At 41.0% G+C, this 22,672-nt stretch overlaps 1 protein-coding gene across 1 annotated transcript in view; it reads right to left on the bottom strand.

Annotated features, from left to right (window-relative positions):
* SLC5A1 (solute carrier family 5 member 1) overlaps window positions 1–22,672 on the bottom strand; it is a 77,145-nt gene that overhangs the window by 35,550 nt on the left and 18,923 nt on the right. The gene's annotated exons all lie outside the window — the stretch shown is intronic.

The following is a 22,672-nucleotide window of genomic DNA, read 5'->3' as shown; positions in this document are numbered from 1 at the left end:
TCTAGCCAGTGTGTGCCTAGGCTACCTCATGTGATGACGTTTCATCACATATGACTGCTGCAGCCAATCAGAGGCTGCAGTGATCACATGTGATGAAACGTCATCACAGGAGGTAGTCTAGACACACTGGCCGGAAGAGCAAGGACGGTTGCCATGGGAGCTCCAATAGAGGTGAGCATTTTCTGTCAACCATTTTACGCAGTGGTCAATCCGGTGAAATATCCGCACACCATTTGGTGCGAATGTTTGACCGGATTTCTCTGCGTGTTTTGAGTTGTTTCTGGTGTCCTGGTGACTTTGCGGCAGCATATAGGCCCTGTGTGAACATACCTTGGGCTGAGAAAGCACTAGCCCAGAGTAAGACTTGCGGATAGTGAGAGACAGGCTGCGCTGAGGCCTAGTGAGAGTCCAATGGTGTGAGGGGACTGTGAGAGTGCAGAGGGACAGTGGTAAGCCCACTAGGCTTTTGGAAGAAAGCCAAGCCATTATGAGTTATCCCTTCTCCTGAGTAAAGAAAAGATTGACGTTTACAGTAAGTTATAGCTGACCTGTATGAAGCTACAGTAAATCCGTGTGAATTTAGGACCAGTACACATCACGTTTTTTTCCTGTTATCTGAGGTATACATCGGGAGGTGTCCTGATGTATACCTCCGATGGAAGGCACCGACGTATCCCACTGTATAGGCATACAGTGGTATACGTCTCCCGAACTCCACGGGCACAGCGCTACTTAAAGCGCTGACCCCGGGGAAGCCCCCTAGGTCACTGTCCATATATGGACAGTGATGTCAGGAGCTTTCAACTATGGAGTCCCCGTCCAAAGCATTGCAAGCGCTCTGACCAGGGACTCCTGTCTTGGGAAAGCCCTTGGCATCACTATCCATATAATGACAGTGACATTAGGGGCTTTGTAATGCAAGAAACCCTGTCCAGAGCATCAGCAACGCTCTAGCCAAGGATTCCGCTCCTAGAGGGAGACCCTGACATCACTATGCATATAAGGAAAGTGACATTAAGGGCTTTGAGCATCGGTAACGCTCTGGCCGAGGAGTACGCTCCTAGAGGGAGCCCCTGATGTCACTGTCCATATATATATATGGACAGTGATGTCAGGGGCTTTACACTACGGAGTCCTTGGCCAGAGAATCGGAAATGTTCTGACAGTGGAATCCCGGACTGTAGGAGCCCCTGACGTCACTGTCCATATACGACAGTAACGTCAGGGGTTTTACACTACCGAGTCCTTGGCCAGAGCATCGGAAATGTTCTGACCAGGGACCCTGGGACTGGAGGAGCCCCTGACATCACTGTCCATATATGGACAGTAACGTCAGGGACTTTACACTATGGAGTCCTTTGCCAGAGGATCGGAAACATTCTGACCGTAGACTCCAGGACTGGGGGAGCCCCTGACGTCACTGTCCATATATGACAGTAACGTCAGGGGCTTTACACTACAGGGTCCTTGGCCAAAGCATCGGAAACGTTCTGAACGGGGACTCTGAGACTGGAGGAATCCCTGACGTCACTGTCCATGTCATGGCCGTGATCGTGGACCGCCGCCATCCTGCCGGCGTCTCACTACTAGTAGACGCCAGCACTCGCGGCCGCCTGGCCCTGCTCTGAATGGGGTTTGCGGGTCCAGGTGTTCCCATCGTTTCCCATTGAGGATGAGTCCTTCACATCCTCGTGGGAAGACAATTGTAACGCCTGTTCCCGCAAAATGATGGATTTACTTATTGATCTCAACACCAAATCCATTAATACAATGGATGTTGAGCTTGAATCCATCCAGTTACGTTTCAAATCGGAGATGTCTAGGGAAAGTCTTGAGACCTTTAATGTCTATCTGGAACAACAATGCACCATTTGGGAGAAGGAAATCGAATCAATTAAAACCAAAAAACTGATTCGTGATCACGATGATTTCATTCAAAAACGGATGTACAGATGGAATCGCCGTGCACCCATTTTGAACACCAGCCGTTCTCCGTCTGTTTCATCTGTATCGTCCCTTAGTGATCAATATGATATGACTATACGTAATGCAGGCCCGGGACGTATTAACACCAGACAAAAACGCAAAGTCAACTATAATAATTCAGTCTATCCGAAGAGAAGAGCAAACAGAGGAACTGATTATAATTCCAGACAAATGCATTCTACTTCAACTCCGGTTCTTGACTTGGGTCTCCCACACCTTAAGGTAATCAATCTGTCTCAACATTCACTTACATCTAGTGACATGTCTCTTTTGGAAAGGGGGTTAACCTTTTCCCCTGCCTCTTCTTTTGACCATTTTTCAGCAGTAAAAGATCTGCAACTCTTCGGCAGATCTCTGATTTTTAAAAAATGGTACTTCAGAGAGGAGGATAACATCTTTACGACAGTACAGGAAAAAGAGACACTGCGTATTTTGGAGGAATTAGTTGATCAAGATGAGAGTATACCTAAAGGTAAGATACCAACATGTATTAAGAACAAGTCAACTAAATTTCCCCCTCTGTCCATCTGCCCAGCAGTTGATTTATTCGTCAAATTGGTCTCTAAGGAATGGGGTAGTATACCTAATGGCATTGTTCACGACAACCTGAATCGGTCCGAGCGAGCAAGTCTCAATAAAATGAAAGCTTGGGATGATGTTATAGTGAAACCGGCGGACAAGGGGGGCAATGTGGTACTTTGGCCACGCCAATTGTACATTCATGAAGCTAACCGCCAACTAAGGAATGCAATTTGCTATCAAAAGCTCACTTTCAACCCCTTGTCTTCCTTTAGATCGCAATTTTATGGAATCTTGCAAAATGCTGTGGCAAAAGGCACAATTACAAAATCTTTGAGTGAGTCTTTATTCGTACCAGAACCTACTATACCAACGATGTATCTATTGCCTAAAATTCACAAAGATGCAAAGAACCCGCCAGGTAGGCCGATCATTTCGGGCACTGGGGGCCTTATGGAAAAGGCATGTAGGTGGATTGATTTTCATCTGAAACCCCTTGTTGAGTGTTTACCATCTTATTTGCGTGATTCAGCTGATCTGTTATTAAAGATCGAGGGGATTCACATTGATTCAGACCATTTACTTGTCACATGCGATGTTGAATCCCTTTACACCAGCATTCAACATAGTGATGGTCTACATGCAGTCAGGAGCTTTTTGTCCATGAGTGACATTGAGGGTGAGGTCTCTCAACTCATTCTGCTGTTGTTAGACTTCACACTCAAACATAATTTTTTCACTTTTAATGGTTCGTTCTTTCTACAGCTCCAGGGGACGGCGATGGGGGCGGCATGTGCACCCTCATATGCCAATTTGTTCCTGGGGCTGTGGGAGAGGGATCTTTTTCTGTCAGATCATGAGCCATCAATGAATCGTGTCCCTTTTTGGGCACGGTTCATTGATGACATTTTCATGATCTGGCAGGGCACTCCTGAAGACCTTTCAGCTTTTATCAAAGTTTTGAATTGTAATCCACTTAACATCAAACTCACATACAAATGGAGTTACTCTAGTATCGACTTTTTGGATATATTAATTAAGAAAGATGGTAATGGTTTTTTACAGACGGATTTATACCGTAAGGAAACTTCTACCAACTCACTCTTGCATGCCACTTCATCGCACCCTCGTCATACCATCGATGCTATCCCAGTGGGCCAATTTTTACGTGTAAAGAAGATTTGCTCCACCAATGAAGATCTTAAATTTCGCTTTAAAGAACTAGGCGACAGATTTACTCAAAGGGGTTATAGTCAACGCAGTATACGTAAAGCTCGGGATCGGGCATCCAAGACCAACCGACAACAACTTTTGCAAGTCACTCCAAAGTCTGACACAGTATCAAAGGTGAGATTTATTACCACCTTCAATTCTCGGTGGACAGAAATGCGCAGTGTTTTGAACAAATTTTGGCCGATATTGCTGACTGATCCCATTTTGTTGAAAGTTCTTCCTCATTATCCTGCCATGGCACCCCGCAGAGCTCCCAATCTGCGCGATGCCATGGTACGTAGTTACCTCTCACCCACTCAACCTGGGAAGGTTTTTGGTACTAAGGGACCAAAATGGGGCTGCAAACCATGCGGCGACTGTATCAGTTGTCCCAATATTGAACGAATAGGGAAATTTACAGATTCCAGCGGAAAACATGAATTTAAAATCTGTTGGCCCATATCCTGTGGAACTAAGGGTGTTATATACTATGCACTTTGCCCCTGTCCGATGATATATGTAGGTATGACCACTCGTGAGTTGCGTTTGAGGGTGAGAGAACACGTACGGGACATCGAGAATGCAAAAACGGCTGATAACATCGAGCAGCTCAAGACAATCCCTAGGCACTTCCGATCACACCATGCTTGTAATTCCAAGATGCTTAAAATCAGGGGCATTGACCACATTAATCTTGGTATGCGTGGGGGTAATCTTAAAAAACGTTTATTACAGCGTGAGTGTAAATGGATATGGAGACTTCAAACTATGTACCCCGCAGGTCTCAATGAGACCGCAGGATATTCATCATTTCTCTGACTGTCAGCAGCTTTTAATGGTGTTGGAGTTCTTTTGTTATTTTTCATATAGGATCCTGTGTGTTTATATATGATTTTAATACTTTTTATTTCATTACAGACTAGATCTTTGATGTGATTCTGTTTCTCATCATTCGGATTCCTTGTCTTCCACTTTTTGGGATGCCAGCATATATTTTTGTGTCGTTTTCGTTTATTCGTGATGCGCAGCGACTAGCTAATATACAATTTGTATTTGTATTTGTGTATGTCTTTTTGGTATTTTGTTTATGATTTATTCTTTTGTAATACAATAACTAGTGTAATGTTTTGTGCACTTTTTAACTATCTTGTCAAGAGATGGTAAATTAAATTAAACTTCATTATGTCACTTTTTACATTATTCTTCTTCACTTTAATATATATATAATTTAGCAATTTTTAATTTTCATTTTTTCATTGTATATTGTATATTTATTGAATGTAATACTATTCCATTCATTGTCTTCATCTCTCATTCACTCTACATTTATCACTCATTCACCATCACACACACACACACACATATACACACATTTCACATTCCTCATTTTTATTATTTTTCACTTTTTCACTTATTCTTCAATCACATCACCATATATTTTTTCATATTTTCACTCATGCAGCATTTATTATGTTGCTCTTTTCATTTAGGCACTGTTGTTTAGTGTATTTGTTTTTCTTCACGATTTTTTAAAACTTAATTTAGTAAAACTTTTTTGATTAATATTACTTTTTCACTTTATTCATGCTCTCTCATGCTGTCTCTTGCCAGATTGTTATATTTTATCTAAATTTGTTCGTTCAAATGTATATCATATAGACATATATGTTGTTTACTGATGTCTTGATTCATCTGGCTTCACGGCCACTTTTGTATACACTGGCGTATCCTGGGTTACTTACCCTTTCGCTGCGTCGCTCCCTCTGATTGGTGAATGGGTGCCCGGCCTCCGTCCCGCCCTCATGACGCGCCGGCTTCCGGTTCCACGTGACCGCGTCTTCTGACGCGGTGACGTGCATCCGGTCCTGGCCTCTCGTGATTGGCGCTTCTGGTAGGTGCGGCCACCTCCTTCACCACGAGGTAAGCGACCGGTAAATATGTAGCGATACACGTATCATCACATGTTTCCTCATTACTCCACGATTGGCTGGCTTATTCCTACATATAGTGGTGTACACACCATTCAAATGCTACCCCCAGACGAAGGCAGTTGCGCCGAAACGCGCGTTGGGGCAGACACATTGCCGTGCACTCACCTGGATGTTCAATGGGTACGTGATTCATCATCATTATATGTTGTTCATACTTGTCCATATATTGATGTCATTCATTCATGGTATTACTTTCATACCTTTGAGTACTTCTCTTTTGACTATTACATTTGGCATACATTTGTAGTCATTTTGCATTTATTTATATTTATGTACTGACGTACCCTCATTACCAGATTATACTTTTTGTCTATCTTAGACGTTACTTACCTTGTATAGTGCATGGCGTGCATGTCTTTTTTAACCTGTTGGTTGATGGATTCTTTTTATTATTGTGTATTTATGTGTAATTTTCATTAAAGTACTTTTCTATTTTCTCATATGTTCTTGTCTTGCATCTTTTCTTCTTTCGGTCATATGCAATGCTTTAGGATGCTTTATGGGTATACACCCCAGGATCTGGTTCATAATTGAATACATGCTTGCTGACGGCTGCATCTTTACTCTATCTGAACCATTTTAGATCCATGCTGTGTTTTTCGGTTATATTATTTGCTCTGTTTCTGTTTCCTACAGATATTTCCAGCAATCCAACTATGGACTTTCGGGCCAGGGAACAATCTTGGCTTTCCCAAATTTCGAATGTTTTTAAAGATGGATCCATGGCCACAGGTGCTGGCAGTCAGAGAGATGTTAGGGAGTCTCAAAATTATTTTAAAAATCTCATGCATAAAAGAATGAAGATATGGTGGAATCGCGCCTTTCTTCAGAACTATTTGCAATATAATCTTATACCAAGGGGTTTGCGGGTCCAGGTGTTCCCATCGTTTCCCATTGAGGATGAGTCCTTCACATCCTCGTGGGAAGACAATTGTAACGCCTGTTCCCGCAAAATGATGGATTTACTTATTGATCTCAACACCAAATCCATTAATACAATGGATGTTGAGCTTGAATCCATCCAGTTACGTTTCAAATCGGAGATGTCTAGGGAAAGTCTTGAGACCTTTAATGTCTATCTGGAACAACAATGCACCATTTGGGAGAAGGAAATCGAATCAATTAAAACCAAAAAACTGATTCGTGATCACGATGATTTCATTCAAAAACGGATGTACAGATGGAATCGCCGTGCACCCATTTTGAACACCAGCCGTTCTCCGTCTGTTTCATCTGTATCGTCCCTTAGTGATCAATATGATATGACTATACGTAATGCAGGCCCGGGACGTATTAACACCAGACAAAAACGCAAAGTCAACTATAATAATTCAGTCTATCCGAAGAGAAGAGCAAACAGAGGAACTGATTATAATTCCAGACAAATGCATTCTACTTCAACTCCGGTTCTTGACTTGGGTCTCCCACACCTTAAGGTAATCAATCTGTCTCAACATTCACTTACATCTAGTGACATGTCTCTTTTGGAAAGGGGGTTAACCTTTTCCCCTGCCTCTTCTTTTGACCATTTTTCAGCAGTAAAAGATCTGCAACTCTTCGGCAGATCTCTGATTTTTAAAAAATGGTACTTCAGAGAGGAGGATAACATCTTTACGACAGTACAGGAAAAAGAGACACTGCGTATTTTGGAGGAATTAGTTGATCAAGATGAGAGTATACCTAAAGGTAAGATACCAACATGTATTAAGAACAAGTCAACTAAATTTCCCCCTCTGTCCATCTGCCCAGCAGTTGATTTATTCGTCAAATTGGTCTCTAAGGAATGGGGTAGTATACCTAATGGCATTGTTCACGACAACCTGAATCGGTCCGAGCGAGCAAGTCTCAATAAAATGAAAGCTTGGGATGATGTTATAGTGAAACCGGCGGACAAGGGGGGCAATGTGGTACTTTGGCCACGCCAATTGTACATTCATGAAGCTAACCGCCAACTAAGGAATGCAATTTGCTATCAAAAGCTCACTTTCAACCCCTTGTCTTCCTTTAGATCGCAATTTTATGGAATCTTGCAAAATGCTGTGGCAAAAGGCACAATTACAAAATCTTTGAGTGAGTCTTTATTCGTACCAGAACCTACTATACCAACGATGTATCTATTGCCTAAAATTCACAAAGATGCAAAGAACCCGCCAGGTAGGCCGATCATTTCGGGCACTGGGGGCCTTATGGAAAAGGCATGTAGGTGGATTGATTTTCATCTGAAACCCCTTGTTGAGTGTTTACCATCTTATTTGCGTGATTCAGCTGATCTGTTATTAAAGATCGAGGGGATTCACATTGATTCAGACCATTTACTTGTCACATGCGATGTTGAATCCCTTTACACCAGCATTCAACATAGTGATGGTCTACATGCAGTCAGGAGCTTTTTGTCCATGAGTGACATTGAGGGTGAGGTCTCTCAACTCATTCTGCTGTTGTTAGACTTCACACTCAAACATAATTTTTTCACTTTTAATGGTTCGTTCTTTCTACAGCTCCAGGGGACGGCGATGGGGGCGGCATGTGCACCCTCATATGCCAATTTGTTCCTGGGGCTGTGGGAGAGGGATCTTTTTCTGTCAGATCATGAGCCATCAATGAATCGTGTCCCTTTTTGGGCACGGTTCATTGATGACATTTTCATGATCTGGCAGGGCACTCCTGAAGACCTTTCAGCTTTTATCAAAGTTTTGAATTGTAATCCACTTAACATCAAACTCACATACAAATGGAGTTACTCTAGTATCGACTTTTTGGATATATTAATTAAGAAAGATGGTAATGGTTTTTTACAGACGGATTTATACCGTAAGGAAACTTCTACCAACTCACTCTTGCATGCCACTTCATCGCACCCTCGTCATACCATCGATGCTATCCCAGTGGGCCAATTTTTACGTGTAAAGAAGATTTGCTCCACCAATGAAGATCTTAAATTTCGCTTTAAAGAACTAGGCGACAGATTTACTCAAAGGGGTTATAGTCAACGCAGTATACGTAAAGCTCGGGATCGGGCATCCAAGACCAACCGACAACAACTTTTGCAAGTCACTCCAAAGTCTGACACAGTATCAAAGGTGAGATTTATTACCACCTTCAATTCTCGGTGGACAGAAATGCGCAGTGTTTTGAACAAATTTTGGCCGATATTGCTGACTGATCCCATTTTGTTGAAAGTTCTTCCTCATTATCCTGCCATGGCACCCTGCAGAGCTCCCAATCTGCGCGATGCCATGGTACGTAGTTACCTCTCACCCACTCAACCTGGGAAGGTTTTTGGTACTAAGGGACCAAAATGGGGCTGCAAACCATGCGGCGACTGTATCAGTTGTCCCAATATTGAACGAATAGGGAAATTTACAGATTCCAGCGGAAAACATGAATTTAAAATCTGTTGGCCCATATCCTGTGGAACTAAGGGTGTTATATACTATGCACTTTGCCCCTGTCCGATGATATATGTAGGTATGACCACTCGTGAGTTGCGTTTGAGGGTGAGAGAACACGTACGGGACATCGAGAATGCAAAAACGGCTGATAACATCGAGCAGCTCAAGACAATCCCTAGGCACTTCCGATCACACCATGCTTGTAATTCCAAGATGCTTAAAATCAGGGGCATTGACCACATTAATCTTGGTATGCGTGGGGGTAATCTTAAAAAACGTTTATTACAGCGTGAGTGTAAATGGATATGGAGACTTCAAACTATGTACCCCGCAGGTCTCAATGAGACCGCAGGATATTCATCATTTCTCTGACTGTCAGCAGCTTTTAATGGTGTTGGAGTTCTTTTGTTATTTTTCATATAGGATCCTGTGTGTTTATATATGATTTTAATACTTTTTATTTCATTACAGACTAGATCTTTGATGTGATTCTGTTTCTCATCATTCGGATTCCTTGTCTTCCACTTTTTGGGATGCCAGCATATATTTTTGTGTCGTTTTCGTTTATTCGTGATGCGCAGCGACTAGCTAATATACAATTTGTATTTGTATTTGTGTATGTCTTTTTGGTATTTTGTTTATGATTTATTCTTTTGTAATACAATAACTAGTGTAATGTTTTGTGCACTTTTTAACTATCTTGTCAAGAGATGGTAAATTAAATTAAACTTCATTATGTCACTTTTTACATTATTCTTCTTCACTTTAATATATATATAATTTAGCAATTTTTAATTTTCATTTTTTCATTGTATATTGTATATTTATTGAATGTAATACTATTCCATTCATTGTCTTCATCTCTCATTCACTCTACATTTATCACTCATTCACCATCACACACACACACACACATATACACACATTTCACATTCCTCATTTTTATTATTTTTCACTTTTTCACTTATTCTTCAATCACATCACCATATATTTTTTCATATTTTCACTCATGCAGCATTTATTATGTTGCTCTTTTCATTTAGGCACTGTTGTTTAGTGTATTTGTTTTTCTTCACGATTTTTTAAAACTTAATTTAGTAAAACTTTTTTGATTAATATTACTTTTTCACTTTATTCATGCTCTCTCATGCTGTCTCTTGCCAGATTGTTATATTTTATCTAAATTTGTTCGTTCAAATGTATATCATATAGACATATATGTTGTTTACTGATGTCTTGATTCATCTGGCTTCACGGCCACTTTTGTATACACTGGCGTATCCTGGGTTACTTACCCTTTCGCTGCGTCGCTCCCTCTGATTGGTGAATGGGTGCCCGGCCTCCGTCCCGCCCTCATGACGCGCCGGCTTCCGGTTCCACGTGACCGCGTCTTCTGACGCGGTGACGTGCATCCGGTCCTGGCCTCTCGTGATTGGCGCTTCTGGTAGGTGCGGCCACCTCCTTCACCACGAGGTAAGCGACCGGTAAATATGTAGCGATACACGTATCATCACATGTTTCCTCATTACTCCACGATTGGCTGGCTTATTCCTACATATAGTGGTGTACACACCATTCAAATGCTACCCCCAGACGAAGGCAGTTGCGCCGAAACGCGCGTTGGGGCAGACACATTGCCGTGCACTCACCTGGATGTTCAATGGGTACGTGATTCATCATCATTATATGTTGTTCATACTTGTCCATATATTGATGTCATTCATTCATGGTATTACTTTCATACCTTTGAGTACTTCTCTTTTGACTATTACATTTGGCATACATTTGTAGTCATTTTGCATTTATTTATATTTATGTACTGACGTACCCTCATTACCAGATTATACTTTTTGTCTATCTTAGACGTTACTTACCTTGTATAGTGCATGGCGTGCATGTCTTTTTTAACCTGTTGGTTGATGGATTCTTTTTATTATTGTGTATTTATGTGTAATTTTCATTAAAGTACTTTTCTATTTTCTCATATGTTCTTGTCTTGCATCTTTTCTTCTTTCGGTCATATGCAATGCTTTAGGATGCTTTATGGGTATACACCCCAGGATCTGGTTCATAATTGAATACATGCTTGCTGACGGCTGCATCTTTACTCTATCTGAACCATTTTAGATCCATGCTGTGTTTTTCGGTTATGTTATGGTGCGTGAGCTCGGTCCCGGCCTTAAAGGTTCCCTAACCTTTAACTCTGTTAAAGTTCCCTAACCTATCCCTGATCACCCTGGACTATAAAAAGGGCTCCGCCCTCCCACTCCTTGCATGAGCGTTGTGGTTGCCTACCCATGTTCGCATTGGTCTCTTAGTTGTATCCTGCTCCCAGTGTTCCCGTGCCCTGCTACCTGTATCCTGTATCCCGTGCTGTGTTTGTATCTGAGCCTTTTCTAGTGTTGGAGTCATGTTGTGTCAGCTGCCACGCCTGCTGATATACACCACGTCTGGTGTCGTCTGCCACGTCTGCTGTTTTACACCACGTCTGGTGTCATCTGCTACGCCTGTTGTTGTACAACACGTCTGGTGTCACCTGCCATGCCTGCTGTCATACACCATGTCTGGTGTCATTTGCCACTCCTGGTATCATCTGCCACATCTGGTGCTACCTGTTACATCAAGTTCCATCTGTGCCAAAGCCTCTGCTACTGTCTGGGCTCCCTCAGGTACCCTTGTGCTAAAGAACTTTGCAAAGACTTTGTATAGATTGTGACTTGGCCAACTGATAGTCCGCTACGGCGAATCGGCATAGTGGGTCCACATACCCCTAGATCATGACAGTCCATATATGGACAGTAACATCAGGGCCTTCTCCAGTCCCAGAGCCCCTGGCCAGAGTGCTACTGATGCTCTGGATGGGGACTCCGTAGTTGAAACCCCTGACATCACTCTCCATATATGTAAAGAGACGTCAGGGATTTCTCCAGTTCCAGAGTCCATGGCCAGAGTAATACATATGCTCTGTCTGGGGACTCAGGAGTTGAAAGCCATTGACATCACTGTCCATACATGGACAGTGACATCAGGAGCTTTCCCACGGACGGAATCCTCGGTTGAGTGCTACCTGATGCTTCTCCCTGAGATGCCGGCCCTGGTAAAGCTCCCCAAAAGTATATGTTTAAAGAGGCTCTGTCACCAGTTAATCACTTCCCTATCTCCTAACTAATCTAATAGATGCTTTAACCCATTCGCACACCTGGGCGTAAATGCACGTCCAGGTGAGCAGTAACTTCGCGCACCTGGGTGTGCAGTTACGTCCGCGCTTTAACAGTTAACTGCCGCGCGGCACTACACCGCAGTGGCGGTTAACTGTGCAGGGTGTCTGCAGGTCATGGCCCATCGCTGCTGATTTTGGCAATTAACCCCTTAGATGCGGCGGTCGATTGTGACCACCACATTTAAGAGGTTTAGAGCAGATCGGCAGCCCCCACATGCATTTGCGGGTGCGGCCGATGGTTGTCACGGCAACCGGAGGCCAGACAATGGCCTCCGGGCTGCCATGTACGAAAGACTATGAGGACCAGCCGGAGGCTGTTCCTCATAGGCTTCCTGTCAGAGTGACTGTCACGTCACAATGACAGTAAGGCTGTATTCACACTAGCATGTTCGGTCCGTAAAGGACGGAACGTATTTCGGCCGCAAGTCCCGGACCGAAAAGACTGCAGGGAGCCGGGCTCCTAGCATCATAGTTATGTACAATGCTAGGAGTCCCTGCCTCTCCGTGGAACTACTGTCCCGTACTAAAAATATCATTACAGTACGGGACAGTTGTCCCGCAGCGAGGCAGGGACTCCTAGCGTCGTACATAACTATGATGCTAGGAGCCCGGCTCCCTGCAGTGTGTTCGATCCGGGACTTGCGGCCGAAATACGTTCCGTTCTTTACGGACCGAACATGCTCGTGTGAATCCAGCCTTAGAATACATTACTTAGGTTGTGTAATGTATTCTAGCAGTGATCAGCGTTGCAAGTCTTCATGTCCCCTAGTGAGACAAGTAAAGAAAAGATAATAAAAATGTTTTAAAAAGGTGTAAAAATAAAAGTTACAGGTTACATAAACAAAAAATGCTTTTTTTTCCTACAATAAGTAATTTATTATAGGAAAAAAAAATTAACACTTTAAAAAAAGTACACATATTTGGTATCACCACGTTCGTAACGACCCAAACTATAAAACGATAATATTATTTTTCCCGCATGGTGAACACCGCAAAAAAAAAGAAGTAAAAAAACAATGCTAGAATGACTATTTTTTGGTCACCACCCCTCCAAAAATATAGAATAAAAAGTGATCAAAGAGTTGCATGTACCCCAAAATAGTACCAATAAAAACTACAACCCGTCTCGCAAAAAACAAGCCCTTACACAGCTTTTTTGACTGAAAAATAAAAAAGTTATGACTCTCAGGATATGGTGACACAAAAAAATATTTTTTTTTTAGAAATAAGTGATTTTATTGCACAAACGCTGCAAAACATAAAAAAAACTATATACATATGGTATAGCCGTAATCGTATCGACCCGTAGAATAAAGTAGAATTGTCATTTATAGCTCAGGGTGAACGACGTAAAAAAATAAAGAATAAAAAACATGGTCAGAATTGATGGTTTTGGGTCACCTTGCTTGCCAAAAAATTTAATAAAAAGTTATCCAAAAAATCATGTACACCAAAATGGTACCAATGAAAACGACAGATTGTCCCGTAACAAATAATCCCTCACACAGCTCCGGTGAAGAAAAAATAAAGAAGTTCTGGCTCTCAGAATATGGCGATGCAAAATGTGCAAAAGTGTGTTCCAAAAGCGGATAAGATTGGGCACATTTATCAGCGCGACACTTGCCAAATATCTGCGGATTATTATTTATTTAGCCCATTAATATACCCTCTTATTATACCCTGATGTACTCCGCACAGCTTACATATGCTCCCACATTCTAAACTGAAAAATCAGTAAAACGCCAAACAGAACAACTACCAAGCAAAATCTACGCTCCAAAAGCGAAATGCCGCTGCCTCCCTTCTGAGCCCTACAGCGTGCCCAAACAGCAGTTTACGTCCACAGATATGGCATCGCCATACCCGGGAGAACCCGGTTAATATTTTACGAAGTATTTCTCTTCAGTGGCACAAACTGGGAATAACATATAGTGCACTAAAATGTCATATCAGTGGAAAATTGTAATTTTCACTCTGCACCACCCGCTGCGCATTAACCCCTTCGCGCACCACGACTTAATATCATGTCGTGGTGTGGGAGGTGATGTATGGAGCGGGCACATGCGCTGAGCCCGTGCCATATGCTGTGGGTGTCAGCTGTGTATTACAGCTGACACCCGGGACGAACGGACAGGAACAGCGATCGCGCTGTTACAGGAGCCTGTAAAAATGACAATATACTGCAATACATTAGTATTGCAGTGTATTGTACCAGCTAACTACTGTTTGCTGGTTCAAGTCCCCTAGGAGGACTAATAAAAACAAAAGTAAATAGTTATTATTAAAGAAAAATAATTAAATTAATATTAAATGAATAAGTCCACAAAAAAACCTTTTCCCATTTTTTCTCTAAAGTAATGTAAATATTTTTTAAAAATTCACAAAATTGGCATGGCTGTGTCTGTAAAAGTCCGAACTATTATAATATACCATTATTTAACTCGCACAGTGAACGCGGTGAAAAATAAAGAATTGAAAACCGTTTTTTGGTCACCTTGGTTCTACCAAAAAATGGAATAAAAAGTGCTCAAAAAGTTTTTTTGTGGACTTTAAATATTAATTTAATTATTTTTCTCTAATAATAACTATTTACTTTTGTTTTTATTAGTCCTCCTAGGGGACTTGAACCAGCAATCAGTAGTTAGCTGGTACAATACATTGCAATAAAAATGGTACCAACAAAAACTATAGCTCGTCCCAAAAAAAAATCAAGCCCTCACACCGCTCAATCGACCAAAAAATAAAAAAAGTTATGACTCTCGGAATGTGGTGAAACAAAAAATATATTTTTTTAACAAATCGTTTTTACTTCGTAAAAGTAGTAAAATATATATAAAAAACTATATAAATTTGGTATCACCGTACTAGTATTGATTCGCAGAAAAAAATTAAGTTGTCGTTTTTACTGCACGGTGAAAGCAGTAAAAACAAAACCCAAAGAACAATGGAGGAATCACAGTTTTTTCCAATTTCAGCCTGCAAATAATTTTATTTTCAGTTTCCCAATACATTAAATGGTACATTAAATGGTGTCAATTGAAACTACAACTCCTCCCCCTTCTAAGCCCAGCTGTGGGTCCAAACAGCAGTTTATTACCACATATGGCGTATTTCCGTAATCAGGAGAAATTGTTTTACAAATCTTGGGGTGCTTTTTCTCCTCTATTACTTGTAAAAATTAAAAATATCTACGTTTCTTAAGAAAAACAAATAGATTTTCACCTTTACAGACTAATTCCAATGAATTCAGCAAAACAACTGTGGGGTCAAAATGCTAACTATAACCCTAGAAAAATTCATTGAGGGGTGTTGTTTCAAAAATGTGGTCACTTTTGTGGGGTTTCCATTGTTTTGGACCCACCAGTGCATTGCAAACGTGACATGGCACTGAAAACTATTCCAGCAAAATCAGAAATCCAAAATCCAAATGGTGCTCCTTCTCTTCTGAGCCCTGCTGTGGGTCCAAACAGCAGTTTATTACCACATTGGAATATTGGTGTAATCAGGAGAAATTGCTTTACAAATGTTGGGGTGTTTTTTCTCCTTTATTCCTTGTAAAATGTTAAATTTCTATGCTTTTTCTGAAAAAAAGTAGATTTTCATCTTCACATACTAATTCAAATAAATTTAGCAAAAAAACTGTGTGTTAAAAATGATAACTATACCCCTAGATAAATTCCTTAAGGGGTGTAGTTTCCAAAATAGGGTCACTTTTGGGGGGTCTTTACTGTTTTGGCACCACAAGACCTCTTCAAACCCGACATGGTGCCTAAAATATATTCTAAAAAAAAGGAGGCCCCAAAATCCGCTAGGTGCTCCTTTGCTTCTGAGGCCCGTGTTTCAATTGGCACACTAGGGCCACATGTGGGATATTTTTAAAAACTGCAGAATCTGGGCCCTAAATATTTGCATAGTTGCATTTCTTGGGTAAAACCTTCTGTGGTACAGAAAAAAATGTATTACAAATGAATTTTGGCAAAAAAATAAAAAAATTATATTTGTGAATTTCACCTTTACTTTGCTTCAATTCGTGTGAAACGCCTAAGGGGTTAAAACACTTTCTGACTGCTGTTTTGAATACTTTGAGGTGTACAGTTTTCAAAATGGGATGATTTATGGGGACTTTCTAAAATATAAGGCCCTCAAAGCCACTTCAGAACTGAACTGGTCCCTGAAAAAACTAGCTTTTTGAAATTTTCTTGAAAATATGAGAAATTGCTGCTAAAGTTCTAAGCCATGTAATGTCCTAGAAAAATAAAAGAATGTTCAAAAAACTATGCAAACATAAAGTAGACATATGGGAAATGTAAACTAGTAACTATTTGGTGTGGTATTACTATCTTTTTTACAAGCTGATACATTAAAATTTAGAAAAATTCTCATTTTTGCAAATTTTCTCTAAATCTTGGTGTTTTTCACAAATAAATATTGAATTTATCTACCAAATTTTTCACTAACATAAAGTACAATATGTCACGAGAAAACATTCTCAGAATCACTAGGATAGGTAAAAGCATTCCAGTGTTATTACCACATAAAGTAACACATGTCAGATTTGAAAAAATCGGCTTCGTCCTGAAGGCCAAAACAGGCTCAGTCCTGAAGGGGTTAATGCTGATAACTCCTGTGTTTTATATTTAAAAAAGCATTTATTCTTTCCGAAGTTATGTTCTTTTTTTATAGTTATGCTAATTTCTCTTAGTGGCCAACTGGGCGTTTTTTTTCTTTTCACCATGTGGGCGTTGTATAGAAAACTGTATGACACTGACCAATCAGCGTCATACACTTCTCTTCAGTCCAGCCCAGCGTGATTCACAGCCCAGCGTGATCTCCGCTAGAATCGCGAGATCACGCTGTGACGTTACTTACTCCCGCAGGTCCTTCACTGGAGCGATGGAAGACGGACCAGACATCGCCTCCAGCCATGCCAGGACGTTTATCCTCCTCAGCAGCAGCAGGAGGCATCATACAGTTTTCTATACAACGCCCACAAGGTGAAAAGTAAAAAAACGCCCAGTTAGCCATTAACCCCTTAATGACCGGGCCATTTTGCACGTTAATGACCAAGGATTATTTTTTGTTTTTTCACGGTCGCATTCCAAGAGTCGTAACTTTTTTTTTATTCCGTCGACATAGCCGTATAAGGGCTTGTTTTTTGCGGGACGAGTTGTATTTTGTAATGGTACCATTTTTAGATGCTTAAAATATATTTGATTAACTTTTATTAACTTTATTTTAGGAGAGAATTGAAAATATGCAGCTATTCCAGCATTAATTTTCACGTTATAAATTGACGTAGTTTACTATGCAGCGTAAATAACATGTTAACTTTATTCTATGGGTCGGCACGATTACGGGGATACCAAATATGTAAAGTTTTCATATGTTTTTTCTACGTTTGCACAATAAAAACCCTTTTAGAAAAAAATTACTTGTTTTTGCATCGCCGCATTCGAAGAGACGTAACTTTTTTATTTTTCCGTCGATGTGGCCGTATGTGGGCTTGATTTTTGCGGGCCAATGTGTAGTTTTCATTAGTACTATTTTGGGGTACATAGGACTTATAGATTAACTTTTATTTTATTTTTTATGGGGGGAATGGGAGAAAAGAGAGAATTTTGCCGTTGTTTTTTGCATTTTTTTTGGACGCCGTTCATCCGGTGGTTTAATTAATGTGTTCATTTTATTGGTCAAGTTGTTACGATCGCGGGGATACCATATATGTGTATGTGTTATTTGTTTTGACACTTTTACTAAATAAAACCACTTTTTGGGCAAAAAAAGTAGTTTTATTTGATTTTGACTGTAATTTATTTTTAGTTTTTTTCACAAACTTTATTTAACTGATTGACATTTTTTTTTTAAGTCCCACCAGGACACTTCACTATCCGATCTGCTGATCGCATATATAATGCTTTGGTATACTTAGTATACCAAAGCATTATTGCCTGTCAGTGTAAAACTGACAGGCAATCTATTAGGTCATACAACCTAAACAACAACCTCACACCAAGAGTGGCGTGTACTGGGGTCCCTTTTAATGTATAGACCTAAAAACGAACCAAAGATGGGACATGACCCTAAAGCAAGTAATGTACTCCAAAGATAAAAGTACAAAAAATCTTTATTAAATATAGTAACAATAACAAATAATGAGAAAAGAGATCTGATACAATAAACACGGAGACATATACAACAGGGTCAGATGAAAAAGACCAGAACCAACAGAATCAACCGTCCACTAGAGACCTAACACACGCTCAATTATAGGTAAGTAGTTAGTAAACCCGGGGGTATGGGGAGGTTAGTCCCATACATAGTGCCAAGTAATCAGCTAGATGAACAACGTGTAAAGTATGTCAGTATGCGTAGCGTAATCTATTAGGTCATGCCTCCGGCATCGCCTAACAGGCATTTGCTGAAGACAGACCTGGGGGTCTTTGTTAGGCCCCCGGCTGTCATGGAAACCCGACGGCGACCCGCGATTTGTTTGCTCCCTCCCTCTGTCAAGCACATTAGATGCCGCTGTCACTATTGACAGCGGCATTTAATGGGTTAAACTGCCGGAATCGGAGCGCGCTTCGATTCCGGCAGTTGCGGCAGGAGCCAGGCTGTGTATAACAGCTGTGCTCCTGCCGCTGATCGCGTGGGTACAGTGTCAGTACCCGCGCCATCACAGGATATATCCTTCCTGTTGCGCGAACTAGCAGCTGCAGAGGACCGTCCTTCGGTGTTAAGGACTTAAGAGGAAATTAGCATAAAAAAGAGCATAACTTCGGAAATAATAAACATTTTTTTTAAACAAAAAACACAGGAGTTATCAGCAATAAAGCACCTATTAGATTAGGTAGGAGATATGGAAGTGATGAACTGGTGACTGAGCCTCTTTAAGGTATACCTGTGATGCATGCCATGCAGTGGCATTTGTCACACATAGGTTCCCATGTAAAGAAAAAGTATACAGCACGGTATATATGTTTTTTTTGCAGGATCCCTCAGGACGGAATAGCATTGTATACTAAGTTATTCCATCGTCAAAAAAAAAAACTATACTGACGTATACCAGTCCGACGGAGGACAAAAGGACAATCTTTCGGACTTTGTCAGGCTAATGGAGCCCTATGGAGTCGATTAGCATGTACGTAGGGAGCTTTCCCAATGTGCAAACTTAGGCCGGATTTACACGAGCGTGTGCGTTTTGCGCGCGCAAAAGGTACTTAACAGCTCCGTGTGTCATCACCATATGATGCGTGTCTGCGTGCCTTTCGCATGATCATTATGACACTGTATGTTTCTAAACAGAAAAGAACGTGGTGCTTTTCTGTTTTCATTCATAGTTTTACTGCTGTTGCGCGAATCACGAGCGTCACACGGAAGTGCTTCCGTGTGCTGCGCGTGATTTTCATGCATCCATTGACTTCAATGGGTGCGTGATGCGCGAACAACGCACAAATATAAGACATGTCGTGCGTTGTACACAACGAACACATGCTGCGTGAAAATCACTGACAGTCTGCAGGGCCCCATAGACTAACATAGGTCCGTGCGAGGCGCGTGAAAATCACGCTTGTAGCACGGACGTATTACACATTCGTTGCACGGACGTATTACACGTTCGTCTAAATAAGCCCTAAATGTAGTGCCAAAACGTGTTGTGAACAGGCCCTTACTGTTGTTATACTGCAGTTACAAGTTAAAGGGGTTTTCCGAGTTAAAACTTTTATGGCTGTATAACAGAACAGCCCATATACGGCACCTCACCAGTCACATGTCGTATACCAGGCAGAAACTTTGACAGTTTGACCACGTAACATGTATACAGCTGATAAACATAGCGGGCACGGAGAGTGACGTCACCAGTCATGTGCCCCACGACAACATCGGGAAACGGGGCCAATTTTGAAACTGTAAGAACATTACAAATGTAAGGACATTTCCGGATTAAAAGCAATGACACATAAAAGTATTAACTCGGAAAACCTCTTTAATATGAGCGATCCTTTAAGGCTGTGTGCACCTTTCCTTTCTTTTTAAAAATACATTTATTTGGTGATTAAAATTCCTTTTGTAATGTACTTTTATTAAGAAATTTCACTTGAATTGAATTCACTGAAGTTTCTATGTATCACAGTATCTACTTTGTCTTGATCGAAACTGAGCTTAAAAGAAATGTTCAGGAGCACACAGGAGCCTCTGTCAGCCGAGTCTTAACCCCTTAGTGACCAGCCTATTTTATGCCTAAAGGAACAAACAATTTTGTTTTTCCATCGTCACATTCAAAGAGCTCCAACTTTTATATTTTTCGGTTGACATAGCTGTATGAGGAGTTGTTTTTTGCAGGATTAGTTGTATTTTTCAATGGCACCATATAGGTACATATCTTTTTTAATTTACTTTTTGGGAGGAGGAATAGAAAAAACCCAACAATTCCGTCATTGTTCTACGCGTTTTAATATTTACGCCATTTACCGTGCAGTGTATATAACATGTTACCTTTATTCTATGGGTCGGTACGATTACGGCGATATGACATATGTGTAAGGCTTTTATGTTTTACTACTTTTGCGAAATTAAAACTTTTCAACTAAAATTATTTGTTTTTGCATCATCGCTTTCCAAGAGCCACAACTGTTGTATTTTCCCATCTCTGTAGCCATATGAGGGCTTGTTTTTTTTACAATATATTTGCATTTCTTTTTTACACTTTTACTAAATACAACCACTTTTTATGGAAAAACATATTGTTTTTTTTTTGTTTTTTTTACTGTGCACCTTTATTAATAATTTTTACTTCACATTAATTACTTATTTTTTAAGTCGCACTAGGGGACTTTACTATGCAATCTTTTGATCGCTTATATAATGCTTTGGTATACGTAGCAATCTATTAGGCCATGCCTCTGGCGCGGCCTAATTGACATATAGCCTGGGCAGGCCTGGGGTGACAGAGGGAGCCCATCAAACGGGTTAATCGGTCGCGATTGAAGAAAACTTAGAACGCTACCATTAGAGCAGGAGCCTGGCTGTCATCAGCCTGCACAGAACACCCTGCAGGACTTAGACTAGGCCACCGTGAAAATGCGACAGCCTAGCCTAAAACCGTTGTGAAAAGGCGACAGCCTAGCCTAAGGCCCGTTAGTGACCGTTGTGAAAAGCCGTATTGGTGGTCATCACAGTACATTACAAAAGTTGTTTTAATCACTAAATATATGTATTTCAGTAAAAATAAAAATACCCCAAAGGTGTACATAGCTTTAAAGTGATGGTACCTATTTCTAACAGGGATTTCGACTAGAGTTTTGGTGGTCACTCTGTGAACTACGGCCATACTGCTAATGTGCAGAGTATTGTATGATGTGTATGTTGCATGCTCACAGTCGCAGGTAATCAGGAATTCGGTGAAAGGTAGTGGAGTTTTGGCCACGAGAACCCACAGAGGTGCAGAGTGTTTCTAATACTGTGACTGGTGCAACCCTGTGAGAAATGCCTAGGTAGAGAGTAGCCTTTAAGAGGCTTATAACAGCACAATAGGTCTCGCTGAAAGCTGACAATCACTTTGGCGCAACCCAGCTTGGAAACGTCCCCTCCCCAGGTTTCCCCTCCCCAGGTTCTAGAACCGCTCTGTTTAGTCGTGCCACTTAATTTCAATAAAATCTGTTAAAACTGCAAATCTGTGTCCTCCTGGGGATCTTCTGTTACAGTTTTGCGTTTGAATTAAAGTTCAAAACCTTAGAACCCCCTATTCTGGAATCATCTACTAAGAAAGTAAAGTTGCTGAGTGAAAAGTGGTATATGTTGTCAAGCAAAATTGTGAGTGCTTATCAAAGTGTACCTTCTCTACAGCTAGATTTCTGCTTAAAGGGGTTGTCCGAGAGTATAAGAAAAGAAACTAGCTGCAGCAAATGTGATAAAATAATAACCCAAACATTAATCACCTATAAAATATCCTGCAGCTCCAGCGTCAATGCTCCAGTGGTCCCCAACGGTCTTTGCTTACATTTCCTGCATAGATGATGTACCGTTATTCCAAGTGATCGGTGAATGCCAGCATATACAGCATGTGACCACTGAGGTCAGTAATTGGCTGCAGCGGTCACTGGATGTACGGAATGTCATCGGTGCAAGAAAAGTTAACAAAAGACCAGTGGGGACCACCGGAGCATCGGCACTGGAGCGGCAGGGTATTTAATAGGTGAGTAATGTTTCATTTGTTATTTTATAACATTTTTTGCAGCCAGATTCTTTTCTTATACTCTCAGACAACCCTTTTAAGATATAACATCCAGCAAAATGTAAGCGCACACACAACAAGGAACAAACAGCTATTTCATCCCAGTGTGCAAATATTTGTG

The sequence above is a fragment of the Rhinoderma darwinii genome, chromosome 1 (genome assembly GCF_050947455.1).
Source record: "Rhinoderma darwinii isolate aRhiDar2 chromosome 1, aRhiDar2.hap1, whole genome shotgun sequence".
NCBI lineage: Eukaryota > Metazoa > Chordata > Amphibia > Anura > Rhinodermatidae > Rhinoderma > Rhinoderma darwinii.
This window is presented reverse-complemented; position numbering and strand designations above follow the sequence as displayed.